General features: G+C 38.1%; 1 protein-coding gene across 2 annotated transcripts in view; it reads right to left on the reverse strand.

The window, feature by feature from the left end:
- Positions 1 to 23,811, reverse strand: part of JAKMIP1 (janus kinase and microtubule interacting protein 1) — a 144,540-nt gene extending 120,729 nt beyond the window's left edge. For both annotated transcript variants that reach the window (XM_031062839.1, XM_014309939.2), the window contains exon 1: positions 23,764 to 23,811. The gene's annotated coding sequence lies outside the window, so the exon portion shown is untranslated. The remainder of the gene's footprint in view (positions 1 to 23,763) is intronic.
- Between the last annotated feature and the right edge of the window lie 284 nt (positions 23,812 to 24,095).

Genomic DNA, 24,095 nt, shown 5'->3' on the forward strand with positions numbered 1-24,095 from the left:
TTTTTCATAAATTATGTCTGTGACAGTTTGTCAGGGATGTCCTGACCCTGCATGGCATTCCCACCCCCAGGCATCCACCTGCAAGTCCTGCCTTGCATTCCAATGGCCTCAGGGGACATTTGCCTGCACCAGGCTAGAAGAGAAAGGTATCACAGCATCTCTTCTACCTCCCACTCCTCTGCACACTATCTGCCTACGGGAAGATACATTCAGGAGGAGAAAAGACAAGAATTATTCTAACAGTCATTAAATAATACAATTTAATTTTGTATTACATCACAGATGGGTTAAACTACGTACTGATCCAACATTATCATGACACAGTATAAATCAAAATATTTTTAGAATTCAAATTAAGAAGTAACAATTGTTATTCTATGAGAGAAGTTATTTAGGAGCCTGTTTGTAGTCTTCCTCCTAATGGCAAAAGATGAATTTTAATATCAGCATCATCTTAAGCATACCTGGTAACCGTAAACCCTTACCATCTAGAGTTCTATACACAACTGATATTTCTCCTTCTTCTTAAATCTGCCTACTTTAGAAAAAGTTTAAAATCATAGAATCATATAATCACAGAATGGCTTAGCTTGGAAGGGACTTTTAAAGATGATCTGGTTTCAACCACCCTCTCATGGGCAGGGACCAGGCTGCACTGGACCCCCTTCAACCTGACCTTGAACACTTCCAGGGATGAGGCATCCACAAGTTCTCAGGGCAACCTATGCCAGTGTCTCACCACCCTCACAGTGAAGAATTTCTTCCTAACATCTAATTTAAATCTTCTTTTAGTTTTAAACTGGGTTTTCTGCATTTTAGAAAGCTTACTGGAATCAGTTACTCAATTGGGTCAATTAGCTTTGCCGGTAAAAAAGTGTGGGATATTCCCAGCTAGAGGGAAAAACCCCCCTCCAAAATAATCCTCAAATAAATTCGTTCATGCACACAGAGAAAGTATTTGATACTGATGTACATAGGTACCTCCATTAATTTGAAATGAGACAACAAAAAGAAAATAAATTAATTGTTCCACTGTTTGGGGTAGAAAGAAAACTTTACAATTTACTATAGAATCAATTCCTCTCTTAACAGCGTCACACTGCTTTGTTTTATTTTCTGAGGTTCTGCTACAGTTGAGAACCATCACCATCTGCTGTCACTTAGCAGATTGTCTCTTTAAATAAGGTTAATATGAAACACTTCAAATTAATGATTGATTGAAAGAATGAGGAGCATTTGATAAAGAAGCTGCCATTAAAATCTGCACCATTTTTAATACAACTCATGATGTTTTATTTTAATTATGGCTCTGCTATTCCAGTGTTGTAAAATGGGGAATGTGTAAAAATTTTCTTAAGAAAAGGTATTCTTTGATGTTTGAACTTTGTATACTTTCTAGCCTAGTCAACAAGAAGGAAGATTTAATCTGTGAAACAGAGAGCAGCCACCAAGCAAGCTCTAAGTGATGTCCAGGTGTTAGAAAGACAAATTACATGTGGGTAGAATTGCCTTGTTAAGGTCCAGGGCTTGACATGTTTCAGTGACCTCAGACCTAGAGGGAAGTTAACAAAGCCTGGGAAGACAGATGTACCACTGATAGTGGACACAAAGAATGCAGGATTTACAAGCTGCAAGGACATTTGGCAGAACTCCCAAGATAAGGAAAAACTAATAAAGACAACTCAGCAGCTGTGGTGCATCAGCTCCAACCAGGTAATTCCGGCAGGGGCAGATCCCGAGCACCAACTCACAGACCATGACCCAAGAAACACACCTGACCCAAAAGAAGGGAAAGACTGAGTATATGAACTAACCAGCATGAGAAGGGAGAGAATCATTAACCAACAGAAGATAGAATAGTAACTAATAACAGAACTATACAACCTGCAGCCAATGAATATTAATGCCTTTGCTAAAATGTACAAATAATAAAAGGTTTTGATAGTTGTTGTGTTTGATTTGTGGAATACCAGTGAGCACCCAGGCTTGTGAAACTCTGGAATAAATATCCATTGTCTTTCTCAAGTGTGTAATTATTGGTTTGTTTTACATCAGGTAACAAACACAATTTTTCTGGACAACACCAATTGCCCAGGGAATTAAGATTAGTCAAAAGATTATTAGTACTCCCAGTATTCAAACTGCTGTCATTTAAGCAGATTTTGGAGATAAACAGGTATAGTTTTCAACACTGTCTAGAAGCTCTTACTGAGAAGGAAAAAATAGACATGGTTACTAATTGAAAGAATATTATGAATATCTGAGGTGGCAGGACACTGAACTGCTGGAAGGTGAACCATGTGGTAATGGTGGTTCTGTTAAATTACAGTTAATGATTTCAGAGTAGATCTGCAGAGGGTTTGGCAATTGCAGCATCACAAAACACCCAGAATATGCAGCCTCTGGCCTTTCCTCTGCCTTTACAGTAAGGAGGAAAGTCCACTTTTTCCTCAGCAGAAAACAGACAGTAAGCTGTGTTTCTGTGCCTAAGATTTCCTACAGCAGGCATCTCCACCTAATGCAGCTCTAAATCCCCTTTTGTGGTTCAGATCCCCTTTTCTTAAAATCAAAGCAGGTGAAGATTTTTTTTTTAGGTGCAATTGAAAGACCACATTCTAACAACCCTTCACACAATGATAATGACTGCAATGCTTTCCCAGCAAATGACTGATTCATTCTTCTCCACTGAGAGCTGCAAACATTAGTCTAGAGATCTAGGTCCTTCCCTAAGGACCAATAAATCTTTAATTATTTTATACAAAGTGACCTAGTTTTAATAGAAAACTGGCATCCTGCAATATTTTTAATGGTAGTTCAATGGTTAGCTCTGATTTCAACAAAAGACTTCTACAGACACAGAAAAGGCCTCCCCTGTCTTTCTCTGATGGTTATTTGTGAGCAAAAATCCTGTAATTGCATTTCTTAAGGCAACTAATTTGCCAGCATATATGAGTAAGAAACACCTACTGATTTAATTTCCTTTGGTGATACAGATTAAGTTAAAAGCAGATTAACAGTGACTAGTTTAGCAATAAATAAAGTCGCTATCGACTTGGAAAAATTCATCACCTGAGCTAAGGACACACCAACTCAGACCCTTCCAGAGTGGAAGTTACTATGCAGACACTTTAAGAATGTCACCCTTAAGTCTGGGTAATTCAATGTGTCTGTGAATTCAGCCTTCCCCGCCACCTCACCGGAGCAGGAGCTGCTGATGGCCACGTTGGCATGACCCAGTGCTGTGGCTGCAGCCAGCCAGGCAGCCCCACAAGGTGCCACTGGAACTTACAGGAGCACACCCTGTCACAGCTGTGCAGAATGCAGCACAGAATCAGTGAAAATTGTTAAACTCAGCAAGGGCTGTTGTGGAACAACAATGATTACACCTGTCTCTGTTGTTCTTGTGGAAAGTGGTCATGATTAACATCAGAAAAGGGCAGAGGAATAGGATACAAGAGATGAGTGCTAAGGCATCTGAAGAAAATATCTTGGTATGATATTTTTAATAGAAATATATATATCCTAAAAGTTTCTGGTCAGCAATATTCAGAGGTAATCCCTAGAAGGATGCACAGTGACAGGCACTCATTCCCCTCCTTGCCATTTGCTGCAATTAAGGCTATAGTTTCATGGACATTTTAAGCCAATGAAAACCTTAAAAAGAAAGAATTCTGCCCCTACCTTGAGGCAACACAGCTGTGGTAAATCAAAAGAGAGAAACTGTAGCTAAATGTGAGGCATTTTCCCTTCTCTATATCTTTAACATTTATTGCTTTCTTTCTGAGCCAATTCTTCCCATAATCTGTAAAATGCTGGAGCCAGCACATGGGAGAGTTTGGCAGCGAAAAAGAAGCTGCGTATGGCAGAGGAGGAGGAAAACCTCTTTCCATCACAGTGTTGGTTTCCAAAACTTTTATAAAATTAAGTCCTAAACTGTATCAGGAGCCACTTACAGGTTTTTCATCCAGTTCTGCCTACTAAACATCTAATGACATTTTAATTTTCTACAGCCCATACAGGGTTTTTTTTTCATTTAAAAACTCATAGTCCAGTAGATGTGATCATTTTTCTGTATTTATAAACACCATATTGATCTAGCTGAAAATATAAAATTAGACAAAAATTATAAGAAATACAATTAATTGTACTTCACAATTTGTTGCAAACAGACCCAATGACCAATTTTGACATTATTTTGATTTTACATACAGTTCCTACCTAACTTGTGGCACTTTCTATTCATCATTCTTGTTTGATGGAAGAAATTAAGACCATTTAACTTACTCCCTGTTCCAAAACACTGCTAACAACTGTGTCCTCAACCTTTTACACTTGCAATAAATGGATGCATTTGGCAAATGGATTTTTAAATCATCTAAAGTGGACAGACCATTTCAGGAATTCCCACTGTCATCAGTTATTAGAAACACTACAGAGATTTCTAGAAAGAGGAGAGATTAAAGAAAGAGAGACAATGAAATTTGTTTGGGCATTAGATGATGATATCATAGAATCATAGCCTAGGCTGAGTTGGGAGGCACCCATCAGGATCATTGAGTTTAACTCCTGACCCTACACAGGACATCCCCAGAGTCACACCATGAGCCTGAGAGCATTGCCCAAACACCCCTTGAGCTCTGTCAGGCTGGTGCTGTGTCCCCCTTCCCTGGGGAGCTGTTCCAGTGCCCAACCACTCTCTGGATGAAGAACCTTTTCCTGATATCCAACCTAAACCTCCCCTGACACAACTTCAGGCCATTCCCTGGGTCCTGTCAGTGTTACCAGAGAGAAGAAATCAGTGTCTGCCCCTGCTCTTCCCCTCATGAGGAATTTGTAACTGCACTGAGGCCTCCCCTCAATGTCATCTTCTCCAGGCTGACCAGACCAAGTGCCCCCAGCCACTCCTCACAGAGCTTCCCCCCTCCAGGCCCTTCACCATCCTCACTGCCCTCCTCTGCCGGTGTTCTGCACACACTGCTGGATTTCCCACACCAGCAAGACCTTCACAGAGTAATGCAAAAGAAAACTAACAGGATATTTGAAACAGCAGTAGCATGACTTGGGAAGATATAATAAGGACAGAAATGGATGGATTCTAGGGCTAAGTAGGATAACCCAAAAAAACCCAAAAATTAACTTGTTTTTTTTATCTTTCGGAACCATGGCAGAGGAATGGAGGAATTCAGAATGAAGATGAAACACACTGGGGGGTGCAAACCTTTCAGTCAGTAGTTCAGCATCAATGTCTTGGGAGCTACAGAACGATGACATCACACTACAAAGGTAACATATAAAATGCTAAGCTCCTTACATATTTTGTTTGCCGCTCTTTTTGGCACTCAAAATTCTATAACATGCTGTAACATTGCTGTTCTTTTCCTGCTCTCTGGCCCAATAAAGTCACCATGATCTGGGAATTTTAACAAAAAATATCCAGCTTGGTTTCAAGTGAAGACAAATTGATATTCAGGCCACAATCCAAGCATGCCTACTGACCCAGTATATTTACAAATATTACATAACCTGAAGTCAGAAAATAAGATGAAGTAATAAACACACTGAGATCTTTTCAACAGCTGTCTTAGCAATAAACTCAGAAATACAGATACACACACATTATTTAAATTTAGGTGATCTTGAGAGAGATAAATAAAATTTATTTCACGCTAAAGTGCTTCAGTTCAGTGGAATTCTAATTATACCACCAAGAGCAAGAGACACATGAAACAGTCAGCAAAAAGCATTAGAGAAAGCCTGTCTCACAGCAAGGACTATTTTGAACTAGAGATACAAAACACAAACCAAGGCAGCCGTGACCTGGATTTCACTTGAGTATTTTCACTTTTCCTGCCTAGAAAGAATTTGCATATTAGCCAGTAATATAAACAATTATAAATAGTGAGCAAGCCAAGACTTCTACGAAATAGAAATTACTGGCATGAACAGTAAATCTGATGCATTTGGTAACCACCTAGGGCATGCAATAGCAATTCAATGCAGTTCATTTGCAAATTCTTCTGGCTAAGAAATTCCAGACAGAAATACAGCTGCTCTGTGGCTGCCGGCCTTCCAAACTACTCTCTTACAGCTTCCGTCTACATTTTCTAACTTAAATATGAAACTTATAACTTTGTAACCAATTATTACCAACCCATGTGTCACATTTCAGGCAAATAATATACTTTAAATAATTTCAAATGTAAATTAGATAAATTGACTGCTATTGAAGGTATTTTTATAGTAACACCTGCAAAATATCCTGATAATAAGACATTCCTCCCAGACTATAGAGGGAAATTTGTGTTCATTCACCTACTCCAAAATCAAAATTGTTTGGCAATAATTTTGCTATTATGGTACTTATTTCTAGAGCATCAATCAAAGTATTAAACATACACCCAAATATACTAAGAGCATCAATTACTGTGTGAGTTGAAAAGCAATCAATTTCAGAGTTCATCTGGACAATGCAGTGCACTTACACCATTAACAATAATTTTATCTTGAAATTCCAGAAATGCAAGGAGAACCTAGCTGAAAATATGACTGCTTGTCACATAAACACTCTGTCTTTATCTAGGGGTCAAAAACACAGCTTTGAAAATACTGTAAGTCTTGTCCAGATGAAAAAAACCCAACCTAAGCTGGCACAGATAAAAAGCTCAAGGAAAGACAGACTCAAACCAGCAAAGCCACATCTTGTTAAAGCATATGTCCCATGTCTACAATACTTTTAACACATGCTAGAGCATACTGGATGCATTATCACATTTATTTCCTTGACAACAAAGCTAGAATTAATAGTACAGGGTAGTCCTTGTTCAAAAGACCTAAAATTCAAGAGGAAGCAATGGAAGTATCAGCTGTATTTTCAGATGCAGTCTGAGAAGTTTTTCTGGGAAGCTAACAAAAAGCCAAAATTGTTGAAAATTTACTGGTTAACTAGAAGTCCTTCCTGAATGTTGCTCTGTGCCTGGTAAAATAATCCAAATAAAGCAAAAATAATGAAATCTATTTTAAATAAAAAGTGTTTGTAAAAAAAGTTATTTGAAAATAAAACCTTTCCATATTTCAGGTTTCTTTTTTTTTCCTTATAGCTGAGGATTAAAAAAGAATTTTAAAGCCAATGGAAACAGAATGTGTTGCAATAGCCAAGTATATTTGTCTCCTGCAAGTTTCTAAAAACACCACATTTTCTCCAGTACTGATCTTGGATACTGGATTTAGGAGAGTTCTCCTGAAAATACCTTACATCAAGCTGTGCTTGGTCTCAAGTACTAAATTCTCATTGTGATTTAGCAGAAAGGCATATTTTCTTACTATTGTCCCATATCTAAGGTTCCTTCCACCAGAAAACCCCTGAGGTACACCAAAAATATTGCCCTTGCTTTTTACATTTCTAATGCATGCCATAAAACAACTTTATTTCTCTATTTAGAAGACTGTCATAAAAAAAACAGTGAGATGTTTCTAAAGAAAATACTCCTGTGAGAATTTGGTTTATTCCACATATACCGTGTATGATTTCCACAGCTCCTGGACTCTCAAATAAAGATTTATGGTCAATAAATAATTTTTCTTTTCTTTAGCAAATGAAGAGAATGAAATTAATTACTTTATGTTCTCATTAACTTATTAATGTAAACAATCTGTTCAGAATGCAATAATATATATATTTTATATATATAATATATATATATAAAACCCAGAGAATTTACTTGCAGCAGTGAATTAAAAGAAGGACTGAGATTCCCAGCTACTCAGATTTCGTTTTATAGAAATAAATTTACTACTATGACTTGAACTTATAGCTGGACTGTACTTGGTGGACACGGCATGACCTTATCATTTATCTGAGAAAAAAAATTCAATAGCAATTATGAATATGAATGATGCTCATCATGTCTTCAGCTAAGGCTCGCCCTCATTTCACACCATGCCCTGTGCTAGATGTCCAAATGCACCTTCAGCAGATGTGGCACTGACAACACACCTGGAAGGGAACAGAACTTCAGCTCTGGTGTGCCCCACACACTCACAGATAAAATGCAAGGCTGCACTAAGAAGTGCAGCTCATGCTGTAACAGGGAGAAGCTGGAGAGTTCAGCACTGTGAAATGCAGCCCTGCTCACAATCCCAGCCTGGCTTGGATTGGAAGGGACCATAATGATAATTTGTAATCATTTGTACCCCTTGCTTGTCGCTGTCCAGGCGGTCGCGACACAAAGCAGAGACCTCACGCAGTCTCAGTTGGCAACACTTTATTTCTGAACATGGCTAAATTTTATACAATTTTCAATTGTTTATACTTCTCCTACACTTACTATTGGCCACAATAAATCAACATAATCCTATTGGTGAAGAGTTATAGTGACTTCACATCCAGCTGCAAGGTTCTCTTATCTTTCTTCTCTCCATCTCCTTGGTTACAGCCTTGGAGAGAGCTCCTTATCAGCTTCTTCTTACTTCTCGACTTCTTCTCACTCCTTCAGCTGACAGGCCCGCTGTTAGCCCCTTCCACACTTGCTATGGGCAGGGACACCTTCCACTCAACTGGGCTGCTCAGAGCCCCAGCAGAATGAACCTCACAGTGCCAGCAAATGGCTTTTTGAGATCTAAATGTTAAACCAAGGCACTGGCAAGAATCTTTTCAGTCTATGCGACTGCTGTGTATAACCACTAACACATACAGGTCCACCTAAATGAACACACACAAATATGGATCCTGACAATGATATGAAAAAATGTCATTCTTGACTGCAGGCCCCTACAAAGAAATCTACTTGAACTCTAATGTTAGAAAAAGGGCATTTGTGGGGTTTTTTGGGGGGTGGGGGGGGTTTCAACTTTTTGAATGGAAACCAAAAATGAGAATAATGTCCCTAGAAAATTGTGTTTAAAAATAATTATACAAGTATAAAGCAGCAATATAAAATAAAAAGAATATTCCAAATCTCACTAAGGAACACTGCTTCTATAAACTATGTCATCAATTCCTAATTTTAATGTAAATCTAGCAGTTCAAAAAACGATGCCAAGGGAATCGATTTATTCCTATAGAATGAATATATTACCTTCACTCTCTTTGTGATTGTGATATAATGCAAAATCATGTATTTTATTTTATAGATTTTTATAACTAACGTCATCTCTACTTTTGCTGAAATAACATTCAAGATTATATCCTAAATGAAGAAAAGTAACTTTTTTACAACTTAAGATACAATAGATTAGTGAAAATTGTGATGTACGTATTTCAAGTTTATTCCCATCTGACTTGTTAATTAATATTTTCATTTTTAAAAAACCCAACCCACCCCAAATAACAGCAATAAATTCACACTGAATTCCATTAAAGATGGAATCTTATGTTGTGGTTGTCTTGTTTTAAGCATAGCACTGAAAAGGTGGACAGATCAGACTACTGCTGCCAGTCAACATAGATTTTATGGCAGGCAAATATTAGATTAAACTACAGAACTATATTTAACCTGAGAAGATAGGGTCCCATTTACGTAATCCTACTTCAGGAGCTTCTAATGAGTTAGTGCAGCCTAACCCAGATATGCCTGCCAGCAAGTCCCCTGCTCTTTCATGTCAACTCAATGATGAGAGTACAATTTCATTGTAAAAATTGCTGCATAGCACAAAGAGTACTCTTGTTAATAATGGCAATCATCAATATAATCAGTAACCTAAAAACAGACTTCTGCCTAATTCATCCCATATTTTATCCCAGACACTTTATTTGTATTATATTTGCTATGTAACTGTAGTCAGTGTTATTAAAGAAGAGATTCCTAAGGCAGGGGAATATGCAGTCAATGGAATTAGGTAAGTAAAAAGATTGGTGAGTTCTTTGACACTAGAGCATTCACTAGAGAGAGCAGATGCCTGCATTTACAAGTCAATGAACACATGAAGAAACTACTGAAAGATGCTTTAGGACTCAAATTATACGTTAAGCGAGTTATTATCACAGTGGCCTCTTTTTCCCCTGAAAATCTACTGACAAAGATGCTCATCCATCTCAGAGAGGTCTTCATCTTTCAGAGAGCATCCTCTGAGAGTCGTGCTTCCCCAGCTGAGGGTCCTGCATCCCACCAGCTGCCCAGCAGGCACATATGGCACGTGGGGATCAGTAGGGCTGGGGTGCATGGCAACATCTGCCAGCTGATCAAAAGTGGCACTAATGAAATGCTAAAAGCAGATTAGATCACCCCTGCATGCTGAAAGACAGCTGTAGGGACAAAAGGTGTATGGGAAGAGCACCACATTAAGATTACAGATGGGAAAAGGAGCAAGGAAAAGGATGAAGCTGTTCAGAACATGCTTTCTGACCCATCATCTACTGTAAACACCCTGCCAAATACAATCACACTGCTGCTTGAAATCAAGCATAGCATGAAATGCAAAACTGTGATGTAAAAAACAAGGACAGGAAAAATATTACTGAAAACAGAAGAAATAGTCAAGAATTCATCATTACAAATTGTCATTGCATCACACAACTTCAGTTCCTGTTGTTTACAGATTTGGCTGTGTTTAAAGGGTTCTGCACTTGAAGTTCATCTCAACAAATGATCCCAATACAAAAAATGTATATGTATAAAAATAGTTTGAATTTCAGTATCGCTAAGTTGCTTTCTGTACACTGTCTCTGCTGATATTGCACATAGAGGAAAAGCACTAAAAATGCAGCTCAAAGAGAGGTCATTTCTGAACATCACATTTTCTCTGGGACACTCACAGGTCTTTCTCTGTTACTGTATCAGGTCCACAGATTTCAAGATCCAGAGCAGAGCAACTATACTAGGCATGGAAACACGGCATTCCCAAAACCAAACAAGGCCAATAGACCATAAACGTGGCATCTTGGCTTCAAATGCTAATTATTTCCCTGCAAAGCTACAGCTGAAGTCCAGTGGGAAGTGCTTTTACTAATTTAGCTCTTCACAAAGGAAATACAGAGGTGCCTCAAAGATAAACAGTTTACATTTATTTTACCTCAATATTTTCTAAAAAAAACTCGATGACAGGAAAGCAACAAACAATGGCCTCCCATCTAGCAGAAATTTTGTCATTGGCTTGGCTGTTCACATGAAATAATTAATCCTAATGGGAGAGACGGAGATGTGAACCCTCCTGCAACAACCCGGTCATTCAGATGAAGTGCAGAAAAGGGGAAGGCACTGAACCATCTCACAAGCAGCTACATCTTTGTGAGCATCATATTCTGACAATGAGGTGAAAGATTGGGAAGGGAAAGTCTAAAAGTTAATTTTCTGTGCATGTGGCTTCGGTAAACTGAATGATTGATTTTTAGCATTCTTTTCAAGCTCAAGAAAGCTAATCTGTATGTCCAAGAAGAAAACAATACAATCAGTAGAAAACCTGGCATTAAACAATGACTCAGCATGCTGACTGAGCCTCAAGCTCTGAATAAAGTATTTATAACATATTCAAAATTTAGAAGGGTGGCTGCACTCTCTTGAAGAGAAAAAGAAAAGGTATTAGTGAGCCAAGTAGTAAGCTAACAAAAAGTAAAAATCAGAAATTAGAAAATAAGTAGCTTGCTATTTAAAAAAAGACCAAAAGGTCACTTTTCTTAATGTAAGGGCAATTCAGAAAAAAATCCTTTAACAAAAACACTGTAAATACTCTGGAAATTTAAAGTCATCCAACATGACATGCTATTGAAGTAAAAAGCTGATGTTGAATTCAGAAATATGAATTCCACGCTTAGCACTAGTAAAATTTATTATAAAATATATTTCTTTGGCATTATAAAGGTAAATTTGAATCTGATTACTAACATGTATTATTACAAATGCATAAGATAAAGACATATTATGAATATTCATTAAAATGTCTTACTCAAATGCATAATGATCTGTGTAGACTGAAATATATATATTCTATCTGACAAAGAAAGAATCTCAATGGAAGAAAAGAAGCAATTATGTAAAAAGGAAATGCAGAATGAAACATACCAGAAAGAGCTGAAATTCAAGTTACACATGAGGTTTAGGTGCTTCATGAATAAAAAAGGAAGAAAACCTCAATAAGTGAGAAATCATGCGATGAAGAAAATAGAGGAAGTGTCTCAACTAGGTATACAATATTATGCAGATTATGGTACAGCCATATGAAACATCAGCATATAAATTCTACTTATCAGAAACAGAATGACTTTTAGCCAAGTTAGAAAATGCAAAGCTGAGCTCCAGCTTACACATCAACACTATGAATGTGGCATCTTCCTACTGGCTCAGTATCTTGTCCAGAAGGATGACCAAGGAATTTATTGCTTTCCTGCCATGTGGATAGGCAGAACAATAACTAAACAACCATCAGTTCTGAGTACACTGCTTTCTGCCTTATCAGGAACAGGATGATAGTTTTGTCTCCTTGACATACTTCCATAGCCAGCACTCCAAACACAGACACAGGAAATCAAATTCCCTTGGCATTAAAAGATGAAATAAATCTCTGCACAGAGACTATTATTCCCCACACATCTACTCAGGAACAGAAGCAGAGTCAAATTCTGATCCAAGTGGCAGATTTTTTCTCTGCTACTTTCAGTGTTGTAGACATCAATTCTGAATTGTATTGCTCAGCATCACTACAGGAATATCCAAGGCAAAAATCACTCAAATATACAAGTCTGACCACATACTGCAAGTTAAGGCCCCTGTGAACCCCCATGTTCTTAGAAATACTTTCTTTTTTTATCTTGTAGTAAAAAAAATGATTGTTTACCTGATTTTCAACACAAATACCACAGCAATCTACTCCAACATCACAAAACCAGGGAAAGAAACGCAAAACTTAATGGAACTTCTTAAGTAATGAAGCTTTGATATTTAATTGATTTGCTTGAAACTATGAACTTCCAAAATCAGAACACTGCTTTAACCTGACAGTCCCATTGAGACAAATATTGCATACTACACTGCAGCTTTATTCTAAGCTATTTATTAGCAAAAACACCACCTACAGCATGCAGAAAAGATATTGCCAACAAAGAGCTGCCTTTGAACCTCTGCTTGCCATGGTTATAGGATAAAGCTTCATTTTCTCATCTGTATAGGTACTACCCAGTCTAGTTTGAAGCCCAGATGACAGAACCAAGGGTTTTCAGTCTACAGTGCCACTCTACAGCTCTACAAGTCAGGATTTCCTGCAACTCATTTCCAACATTCCTCTTGGACTCAGGTGTTTATTAGTTTATATTTATTTAAACAGCACTTAAGTCTTCAGCCACCATTTCTCCAACATCTTGCTCACCTAAGTCAAGCAACCCTAGATACCACAATGCAGAATATTAGTTAACCAGAGAATCACAGAACATACTGCTCCAATGGGATCTATAACCTTCATACAGCACAGAAGATGGTGCTGGGACATACTTTAAAATATCTGAAAAAATAAGTACTCTTTAATCAATGGGATGAAGTCTCTGTAAAGAAGTATCAAGCTAGAGTGCATGTGGTCTTGTTTAACCGGCTGTAAGTCAAAAGGATAGAAGTGGCCAAGGAAAGAAGACCAGAACAAACCGGGGGATCCGCAGTCAGAATGTGCAGGACCAGGTGCTGTCATTATATTGCAAGAGTTCTATTATCATTACATTGCAAGGGTTCCATATTGCCAGAGTTTCACACCTCCTTGACGCTTCTCATAGGCAGCTCCTCTAAGCACTGACTCTTCCTCGTCCTCACAGCAACCAACCAACTCCAGTTCCCCTCAACCAACCAATCCACTCTTTTAAAACACTCCTCATCTTATTGGCTACAGAGGCAGCCTGTTAAATTTTAATAATTAACCCATCTGCAACTCTTTATGGGATAAGACTACTTGCTATACTACCTTTATTTACCTATATTCTATTCCCCTACAACCAGGTTCCAAAGGGAATGATTTTTGCTGTCAGTGAGTCATAACATCTCAGTGGAGCACACTGAAAATATTTACCTGGAAAAAAAAAAAAAACAAAATAAAATCCAGAACTACTTGACAGTTTTCCATAGAGGAGAAATTATTAATAGTCACAGAAGCCTTGCTTAACACATGTACTTCAAGCCATCTCTCTGCTCTTGATGTTTTGTTTGACAAGTCTAGTACAATTTTATGTGTTACCCCAGAAGAGTCACAAGACAGAGCTCCTGTGTACCACAGTTCTCTACGCTGATATCCAGCTAAAGCACATGTAGAGGACAAGCCTGCAGTTTACTACAACAGATCAAGAACACAATCAGGTTGACTCTGACCTCTCCCAAATTTATGTTAAGATGAAATGTTTCTCATCACTGGAACAGTGGCCTTTATAAAGACATAGAGTGAGGTCTTTTTTCCTCTGGAGTTGCATATGTGCTCTTTGCACAGCAAGTTACACTGAGGACAGCAATGGCCATGGTCCTATACCAATGGTGTTTGCCCCTAAATGAATGTGACACGCAGCATTTCAACCAAACACCTTGGAGCCAAGCCCAGTTTTAAAAGCCAGAGCAAAAATTAACAAAGTTCCCAAAACATTAAGAAAGACTATCTAATGTGTTACTTAGAGAAAGTTAAATCCTATCAAAAGACAGGTAAGACCTTTGCACCCAATGCACAACATCTGAGGATTTCCACACTGATGTAGGTCTGCTGAGAGCTACCAAAGTACGAGCATTATTTACCCTGCTTATGTGCTCCATGCAACATGGAAGCTGCAGGGATACACATTACTGACAGACTTACTCAGAAAGACCAGTCAAAAAACTGACTCTTCATTTTTTCAGTAGGCAGGAGCACTCACCACCTGCACAACTCACTGCAACCAAACACTCACTTCCAAATATCCAACTGGAGGCTCACAGACCCGTAGTGAATGGATAATCCAGCACTCTCAAGGCAATAGTCACTGCCTTCTTTATTGCTTTATCCTTCTCACTGGCTACAATGAGGGAAACACTGCATGTACACACTGCAAGAACTCCCTTTCTTCAAAGGCACAGCCATTTCTTGTCATCCAAAACCTACCATCCCCATCCATTCCTAGGGACTGGGGTGCTGTAAGAATATACCCCCTGTCCTGCACTCAAAGTGTCAGTCTATCAAGAGTCTACAGCAATTATCAACACAGGCAAAACCACATAGCCAGGAACCATGGTCTGCCAGGTTAGCACACCCTTCATGACCAGTCAACAACTTTAAGTTCAGAAACACAGAATTATTGCTGGTGCATCTCCAGTACCTTCTACGTTTTGTCCCCACCTTCTGGGAAACTTCATTCAGGTCTGAGGTCTGCCACCAAATAGAACAGACTCAGAGAGCACATGCACATTTGGAGGTCAAATGCATCAGTGGATAAGAAGCACACGCAGTTGGAGGTCAAATGCATCAGTGGATAAGGAATAAATACAGCTCCTGAACATGAAGCCTACTGAAAAATGCTAATAAGTTCTAGGGCAGTTCAAATGAAAGGGCTTGGCACATGAACTGAAAACAAAACTAAGGACAACCAATGAAGTCCTAACAGCATAGGTATGGATGATACAAAGCTTGATTACATGGATTTTCATAGGTAGGTTTAATGAGTCTCAGAACTACAATACAACCTGATTATATTTATTGACATTGTAATTAATAAGTGTACTGTGTTAGTTTTATACTAATATAAAGAATTAGCACCACAGAAGAAGGTCTGTGCACTTCAATTATTTAAGTTTTCTTCTGTGGCTCCAAAGTCACATTTATCTACTAAGATCCTTGGAATACATAGAAGCACCAACTTACAGTCCCACTTTTCAGGGCAGGTTTCATCAGTCAGAAACACCTGCAGCATAGGCCATGCTAAAAGCTGGGGGAAAAAATCCAAACTTTAGACTTTACTTCAGATTATTTACTGCTGATTGAAGAATGATATATATGTAATCAAAGCCCCAAAACTGTAGCAGCTCTTCCCATGCACAGAGGTCAGGGTCACAATGAGTGTAACTCCTACTGTCAATCTCACTGCCTGGACTGGGTGTTATTTACATCCAGTGCAAATTCAGAACTCATGCAATAAAGGTGATGAATGTATGGATGATGGATCCATGTTATAGAAACTGCAGCTGAGATCAGACTCAAATGAGTCAGTGTCAAGAGGGTTCTTATTTTTCTACTTTAAAATCTACAGCCTTTGCAAAGGAGGAGCCATGACAACGTATCTATCACCCACAGGGTGGGGTGCATCTCAGGCAGTATGAAACAGGAAAAAGAAAAAATGCTCTGTGTAATTCAAAACCCCCCAAAATAAGAGTTTCATATTGCACAGCTTCATTGTTAAAGAATGTATCCCAGACTTAATGATTCCTTCCACATTAAAAAAAAATATTTCAGAAAACAGAATGACATGGCTTAATCTGTGCAGAACATGTACTCCTCCATCACGACAAAGCACAACAAAATAAGAACATGCAGCATTTTGACATCAACAAAGCTGCCTACATAGACGCCCACTCTTTCTTATTTTCTCTGCAGCATATTTTTTTTACTCACTCATTTCCTTCTGCATCTTTCTCAGCATTCTTGACTTACCTACTCCCCATACAGCTTCTTCAGACTTGTTTTCACATGAAGACTGACCATGGAAATAGTTACTCCCTTACAGACAGTTCAGAATACAGCATCCATTTTATTTTTTCCTTTTCCCTCTTTATTTATATTCCAATAAAAATAATTTCCTTGAGAAACAGAGATGCTATTCCAGAGTATCTGAAATAACTAGAGCAGGAGAGTCATTCCACAGAGCTAAGCTTCATGCTGTGATAGATTCACACATTTGGTCCCACCTCCCACTAAGGAGCTGGCAATTACTGCATTCCAGTGCAGGACCATGGATTTTTTCCAGCTCCCTTGGTCCACATGCTGGTTACAGCTGATTATAGCAGCTGAAGCAGCAATGCATTTTTGCATCAGATGTGCAAAGGCTAGACATACTGCACTGGGTATGAAAGAGCAAACCTGCAGTATATATGGGGAGGTTTTCTGAAGATTAGAATTATTGTTCTTGACAATCATGATATTCACAGTTCTGCTTTACTGATTTCATACTTACAGATCTAAATCTCAAAAAATGCACTCTATTTATTACCTCAAGTGATAAAGGAAAACATCCCTCTAAAGGTTTTAGATTTTTCTCTACTTTGTGTGAGGAAACAGCAAATAATTGGAATCCTGCGTTGCTTTTGTGCTATTTGAAGGATTAGCTCCTCCTCAATTCCAGGACAATACATACATTAAGTACACTAAGTGCTGTGATTAGAGCTTAAACACTGTTTAAATAAGACACATCTCCAACGCATCCCCTTGTAAAGCATAATTTATCATTATTATGCAATTATGTTGAAGTGCTAGTATGCAGGAATCTTCTATTTCACCCAGTTCATCAGATAGGCTGATGAAACAGATTTATCTGTATGTTAATTCTTGGAATATTTTCTGATTACACACAAAATTCTCAGCATTTAAACTTTTACTCTTAAAAAGCAAAGCTTTTTTACCCAATACCTACATTCCAAATATCTCACTAAATAGACAGACTAAATCTAGCTCTGATATAGCTAACCATGGCTATGGTCACAGCTCCCTTTTTGATGCAGAAGTAGGCATCTACTTTTTAGACTACATATAATCTAGGAAAGGCTAAGGTGAAAAGATGAGGAAAAAAAGTACAAAAACTTCCAAAAATCTTTCAGGCTTTCTTACACAGTGGACAGTAGCCAAAAAAAATCTGCAAGCAATAATATCGACATAAAATATTTGTTATTGACATAAAGGCAGGATTGGTAGTTAGCTGGATGCAGGAAAGCTTTGCATTTTTGCTTCAAGACATAGTAATAGCTCCAGCCTCCCAGCTGGTCAAATATAGAATCTAAAAAATTCTGAGAAATTTCAGCATATGATGGCAATCTACAAAAAAATCCAAACAAAGCCAGACAAAACCCAAAATAAATAAACAAACAGAAAACCCACAACCAAACCAAATTAGAAAACATTAATAAAGGGATATAATGAGCTTAGAGGGATATAATGAGTTGTCAGGAACAAAACAGTCCAAAAGATTCATTTTTCAAGGTGACTCATTGCGAAGAATGCAAGTTCATGCCATTCATCAGTGAAACTTGACCAAAAATACAAAAAAAGCCTCATCTAACCTCTGCAATCAAGCACGTATGTCTTAAGTCCTGCAGCAGGAGATTTCTTTTCAAGACTTCAACCATTTCACACATGTAGTTTGAAATTGTCCCACAAATGCAAAAATTAGTCATAGGGGACTCAGAGGCAGCAGAAGCATTTAAGGCTCATTTCCGTAGGAAGCCAGGCTGCAGCAAATTTAATTAAAGTTTTTTGTAAGAGTTTGCCATTTTACTAAAAAAACTCAGAATTACCAGAACAGAAGACAGTAAGTGCTGGGGCACAGCATCCCATCCTCCCTCCCATCCTACGTGGTAGAGGCCAAAGCCTCATGCTGAAGCTAACAGGATGATTATCCTGAGGAGGATTATGCTGCACAGAGAAGCTGAAGTCTGCCTTTGTGAGAATTAAGTCCATCATTCTTTCTAGTCAGATGAACTATTTTCTTTTGCCATAGTTCAGATAAATTATCAATTGGTCTTCCTTAAAATGATTGCATCTCAAAGAACTTCTTGATATAAGAAGGTGGCATTAAATGTATTTGCAGATTTTTTTACTTTTTTTTTTAAGGACTAGTGAGTCCAGAAAAGGATTGAAGAGGAAAAAGCTATTAATTCTTTTATAAGAAATAAAAGTCTGTCACATTAAATTAGCAGAGTATAATTATAGTATAGTCTATATCTAACAAGCTTAGCAATAAATGATTGAGCCATGATCTGTTCTACAGGAAATGCCAAGACGTGACTCAAGTAGATCAATATAAGGTAAAACATTGTGAAAGTGCTGCTTTACACCTTGATATGGAAAAAAAAAGGTCTGTTCTTGGGGTTTAATTTCTCATTTCTAAGCAATATAGAGAAGGTACATCTCCCAACACATTCTCTCCATTCTGACAGGATGCACAGTGAAGAAAGCACTACAGGAAGCAGTTACTCCAAAATCAGAGTAGTACTTGCATCTTAGGGACTCAAACAGAATGAGAATCACTGTCTCACAAAGTAAAACCTTCACCCTAGAAACATGTCCTGATTAGACTCAGGGCAGACATGCATCACATCACCACAAGTATTTATAAACATGGATAATAAGCTTGTTCAGAGAATTAGCAGTTCACAAGAAAACAAGGCTTGTGTCTTTGGGTGGTAGTTCAAATGCAAGCTAGTGAGAAGAAATGCAAAATATTGGACATTTTTTTTCACAAACAGAAGCATCACAGGGCAGTAAATAAAAAGCTACCAGATGCTGGATACTGCTCTAGATAGAAAACAGAAAAAGAAAATAAAATCTCAGCCTCATAATCACCGACATTTTGGAAAGTCTTACTAAAATAGTCTATTTTAGTTAGATAAGATGTTCCTTGTTCCAACTGTTGAAGAAGAGGAGTAAGATAATTTTGGAAGAATGCACAGAGGATTGTTCTGCAATGGCTCACACTTTCATCATACAAGCAATAATAATAACAACAATAGTAGCACCTCAGTTTCAATTGCACCAACATACCACTTGGCTCACCTCATCTAAAAATAAATAGATAATGTTAGGATTAAATTGTAGTTATATTCACAAGGGAAAACAAAAAAATCACCTCACCTGCACAGCAAAGTCAATGCAATCAGATCTGCAGACAGTGCCCATAATGAAGGCTGAAAACGATGTTGCCCATGGCCAAAGGGACACCATTGATTGAGGTTACACCCAGAAGCCAAACATTTCATCTGCAGCACATGCTGAGCATCAGTGCTAAATCAAAAGTGAAACTGCAGAATGCAGCTGTGTGACTCTACTGACACTTCCTTCCTGGATGGAAAGGTAACAGCTATCACAAGGACAACCCAAAGCTTTCAGTCATAATGTCTTGTCAAATGCAAGTTAAATTTAAATGGACTAGGAAATATGAAAAACATACTTTCTGAAACAGCTCTCATTTCCCTTAATGTCAAGGTAAGGTGCTAGATAATGGGCAACATGGGGTTAAGATGGGCCAAAAGTAAGAAGAAAACTGAACAGAAACTTCAAAGAGTTACAAGAGACATCTTGATCCTCCTATAGTTGTGACTACATTGAGCATTTAATAAGGAATAAATAAGCAACACATGAACAAATACATTTAATATAAATAGCTCCTCTCTTAATTTTACACTGATTACAGAATGCCAGCTGGGATAAATATATAGGTTTTAAAAAACATCTGCAAGAAACAAATTAAGTAATATTTACATCAAAATTCTCTTATTATCAGAACAAAGCAAAGATGTCCTTCAGCCATCTTCACTAAAAACAAAGTGAAGTCAAAGCAAAGCAAACCAATGTTGACTGTGCTTTTTGAGGATGACATAAAAATTATAAAAAAGTCTATTCATTACTTCTAAACATTACACAATTTAAGTGATTTTTGCTTCAATTTCACTTTTACCTCCAGAAGCTGGTTTCAGTTTATTGGATTATTCAGCATGTTAACAGGAAAGCACCAGAACAATTTCATGTGTATGTATGTTTATGTTTTTATAAAACGTGCATTGGGTAACCCTCCCTTAAAACCAAGTATTTGAAGGTAAATTAGGAATTACCACTCTATATCTTTGCCTTCATCAACATGTAATTTCCCATTGTGAACAAGACACAGACTGACTACAAGTTTCTGTGAACTAAGAGAACAAAAATAAACTAAGGAAATTCCCACTGTATTCCTCACTACATCAAGCATTATCCATTCCTGTCCAATTTAACAGCTCCAGGTGGGAGCCCCCCAAATACATCTGGCTCTTCATGTGCATTTATGCATGTGTTTGAGAGCCTATATGGTAAAGAAAGAATGCATCAAATCCAAAGGCAGCTGTGGAATTAAATGCCAGATCTATGAGCCTGGATTGTGTTGGGAGGAAAAGGGGAAGACCTCACCCACCACAGCACATGGCACAAGCCTCTCTTCAGCTGCCATTCTTATTAGACAAACAAAGTGATGAAATACTGCAAGTAAGGAAGTTACCAACAAAGTGATTAGTGATTTCTAAGAAAGGTTTAGAAAAGCATTCCATCTGCCAAAGACAAAGTTCTGTCATTTACAAAGTTGTGCAATGGATGGAAGTATCATGGAAAAAAGAATGAATGAAAAATTAGTTTAAACTACTACTGTGGTTCCGTTTTGCCCCACTGACAATGAATCTGCATCACTTTGATTGAACTACTGTAGATTTTTCCCTATTACTGAAGTTAGAGCTGATAAAGTTTGCTATTTTAAACAACCTTAGCAAAAACTAAACAGAAGAAACAAAATTTGCATACAGGAATAAAACTTCCCAAGATGGAAAAAACCCCACATTTTTAGATCATTAACTCAAGATATTTTATTGTAATATGTGGAGAAAACAATGACCATGAAATGGATTTTCCTTGCTAATGCTGAGTAACATTGCAATAAGGACCCTAAATTAACAGTTGTTCTAAATATGAAATTTTTTTTAATGAGAAACAAGAGAAGGAATATGTTTGTGCATATCAGTACACAAAGCTGCAATTAGGGCTTTGTGTATATTCTGAATATTGTGCCTTCAAAATGCAGCAGAACAGAGTTATTGAAAGTTGAGAGAAAAAAATCAGGATTACAGACAAGGACATGAGAAAGAGTTTGATGTTTCCTTTGATTGATGGCAGAGCAACTTTGGTTCAAAATTAATAAACTGAGACGCAATAATCAGTTGTACCTGACCAAATATCCTCTTACACAGAGGCAGCATGAAACCAACTCTGCTTTTATACAAAGGGGCAATCCAGTTTCACATTCTTCAGTACTTTCTGCTCCCTGACACGTATTTATGCCAGCTCCATCTGGCCTTGCACAATCCAGAAACACAGCCCAGGCCCATTTCCTCCTTCATATACTTGCTACTCCTACATCTCCCATCTTCTATCATAATCCAACCAAAATGTTCTACAAGAAAAAAAAAATCTATACATGGAATTAACTATAAACATTTGCATACTGACAAATTATACTTAAAGGCAGAAACTGACAGCAGAGCTGGGATGAACTGCAATGAAGATGGTGCTGTGGACATAAAGGTACTAACTATGGAAAACAAAACATGAGCTTGAATGAGATGGACCTCTAAGAGAAGAATCTTAAGAAACCTCTGCTCCATCACTCTGATTTGGAATTAACATTTGAACAGAGCACATCTCTTTCAGTTCAAGCCTCATTTATACCTCAGGTTCAACACATGGCCTCTTTTGAGGATATTTCCAACTCCTGCATTCCCGTAACAACAATCAAAGACATGAAAGAAGCATTCATTTAAGTGGAGAGTGAGCATTGCTCAGAGCAGAGCACTTCCAAAAAGCAAATGGAAATAAAAAGCTTTCATCTGCATGCAGGAGAACTTAAATATGTTAGGCAAATCTCTACACCAATGGCCTCTTACAGTACTCATGTCAGCCCGTAGCAGACAAGCTCCAGTGCCTCAGTAAAGTAGTCCCAGGAGTGGCCTCCTTGAACTTGTAGAGCACCTCTCCCAACTCATGGGTCTCTCCACCCATGAGAAGAATCACCTCTTCCACAAGATCCAAGATTCTTGGCCCTTCTGTTTGAATCTCCAATGTATCTATTCAAAGATTAGATTTGTATTAACAACCTAACTACTAACCCATCCAGAACCAAAAAGCTCAAACCTCAAAAGACCCCACACTACCTCAGGTGTAAGAAACAAAGTCATCCCAAGAAGTACAAACAGAGCAGAAACAGAAAACAAATGTTCCAAGCCATACACAATACCCCAGCTTTTGTATCACAGGAACTAATTTTAACATTATTAACAAAAAGGCATGGTTTTTTTCTTCAATGCGGAACAAAATCATCATGTCTAAAGATAATTAAGGCAAAATGTAAAGGTCTTTAGAAAAACCTTCCTGCCTAAATGCACCATGAATTAGTGTGTCTTACAATCACAAAACACTTATTTTCAGCAGGTTTTGGAAAAACAACACAAAGATATTCACCCTTTGCCATATAAAACCTGAAACTGAAGCTGGCATCTCACAGAGATGAAACACAGCAGACCCTAATAAGCATTACAGAATCCAGAACTCCTGCATAAATATATAGGCACATCAAGCTTACTGTCAGTGAGACCAACAGTATAAGAAGAGACAATACTGTGTATACATGATGGGTTCTAAGCATAGGGCAGGGATCTCATTGAGCAAAAGGAATCTCTGAATGAAGTGGGTCTCAATTCCTTCCCCCTTACAAAATTTGCCAGGATTTATTTTCTTTGTTCTTCTAATAATTCTATTAATTTTAAAATAAATAAATAGAGTCAGTTATCATTAACATCATTTCTTATGATTGTTTTGATTAAGCAGTGTGGTGCATGGAAGTCATTTGTAAGGCTAGTAAATGTATAAGTACCTAACAAAAATAATTCTTGCTAGTTAGTTAAGCCTGTGTTCATCCTCTTCTAATTTAGAGATCCTGCAAATCTGCAGTGACTTGCAGGCCTAGCCACTGCTTTAAGGGCTGATGGAAAGAACTTTCTTTAAAATCTCACCCATCCACTAGAACAAACCAGTCTAAATGGGGAACCAAGAGAGAAAATTTACAGTGTGTGCAGGTACTCCTGTGATCCAGCCCACTGGAGTGATCTGTTCTGTAGTGTTGCCATAGAAAATGGAAAGGAAGCCTCCAATTAGGGACGAGGTCACATTTAAGCAGAGATATTATGTAAATATCAGCCAGCCAGCACCCTGCAAAAAAAAATAAAATAAAGGCCTCATCCTGCCAGCCCTCCAAGGGCAGGCCTCGGGTTCGCTCCTCGAACATCGCTGCCAGCAGGACCCGGCTTGCAGGAGCAGGAGCCAGCGCCGGAGGCTGCCCGGGGACCCCCGGCACCGCACGTACGGCCCGGGCGGGGGCGGGCGGCAGCGCCGGGATG

The sequence above is a fragment of the Geospiza fortis genome, unplaced genomic scaffold (assembly GCF_000277835.1).
Source record: "Geospiza fortis unplaced genomic scaffold, GeoFor_1.0 scaffold666, whole genome shotgun sequence".
Classification (NCBI taxonomy): Eukaryota; Metazoa; Chordata; class Aves; order Passeriformes; family Thraupidae; genus Geospiza; species Geospiza fortis.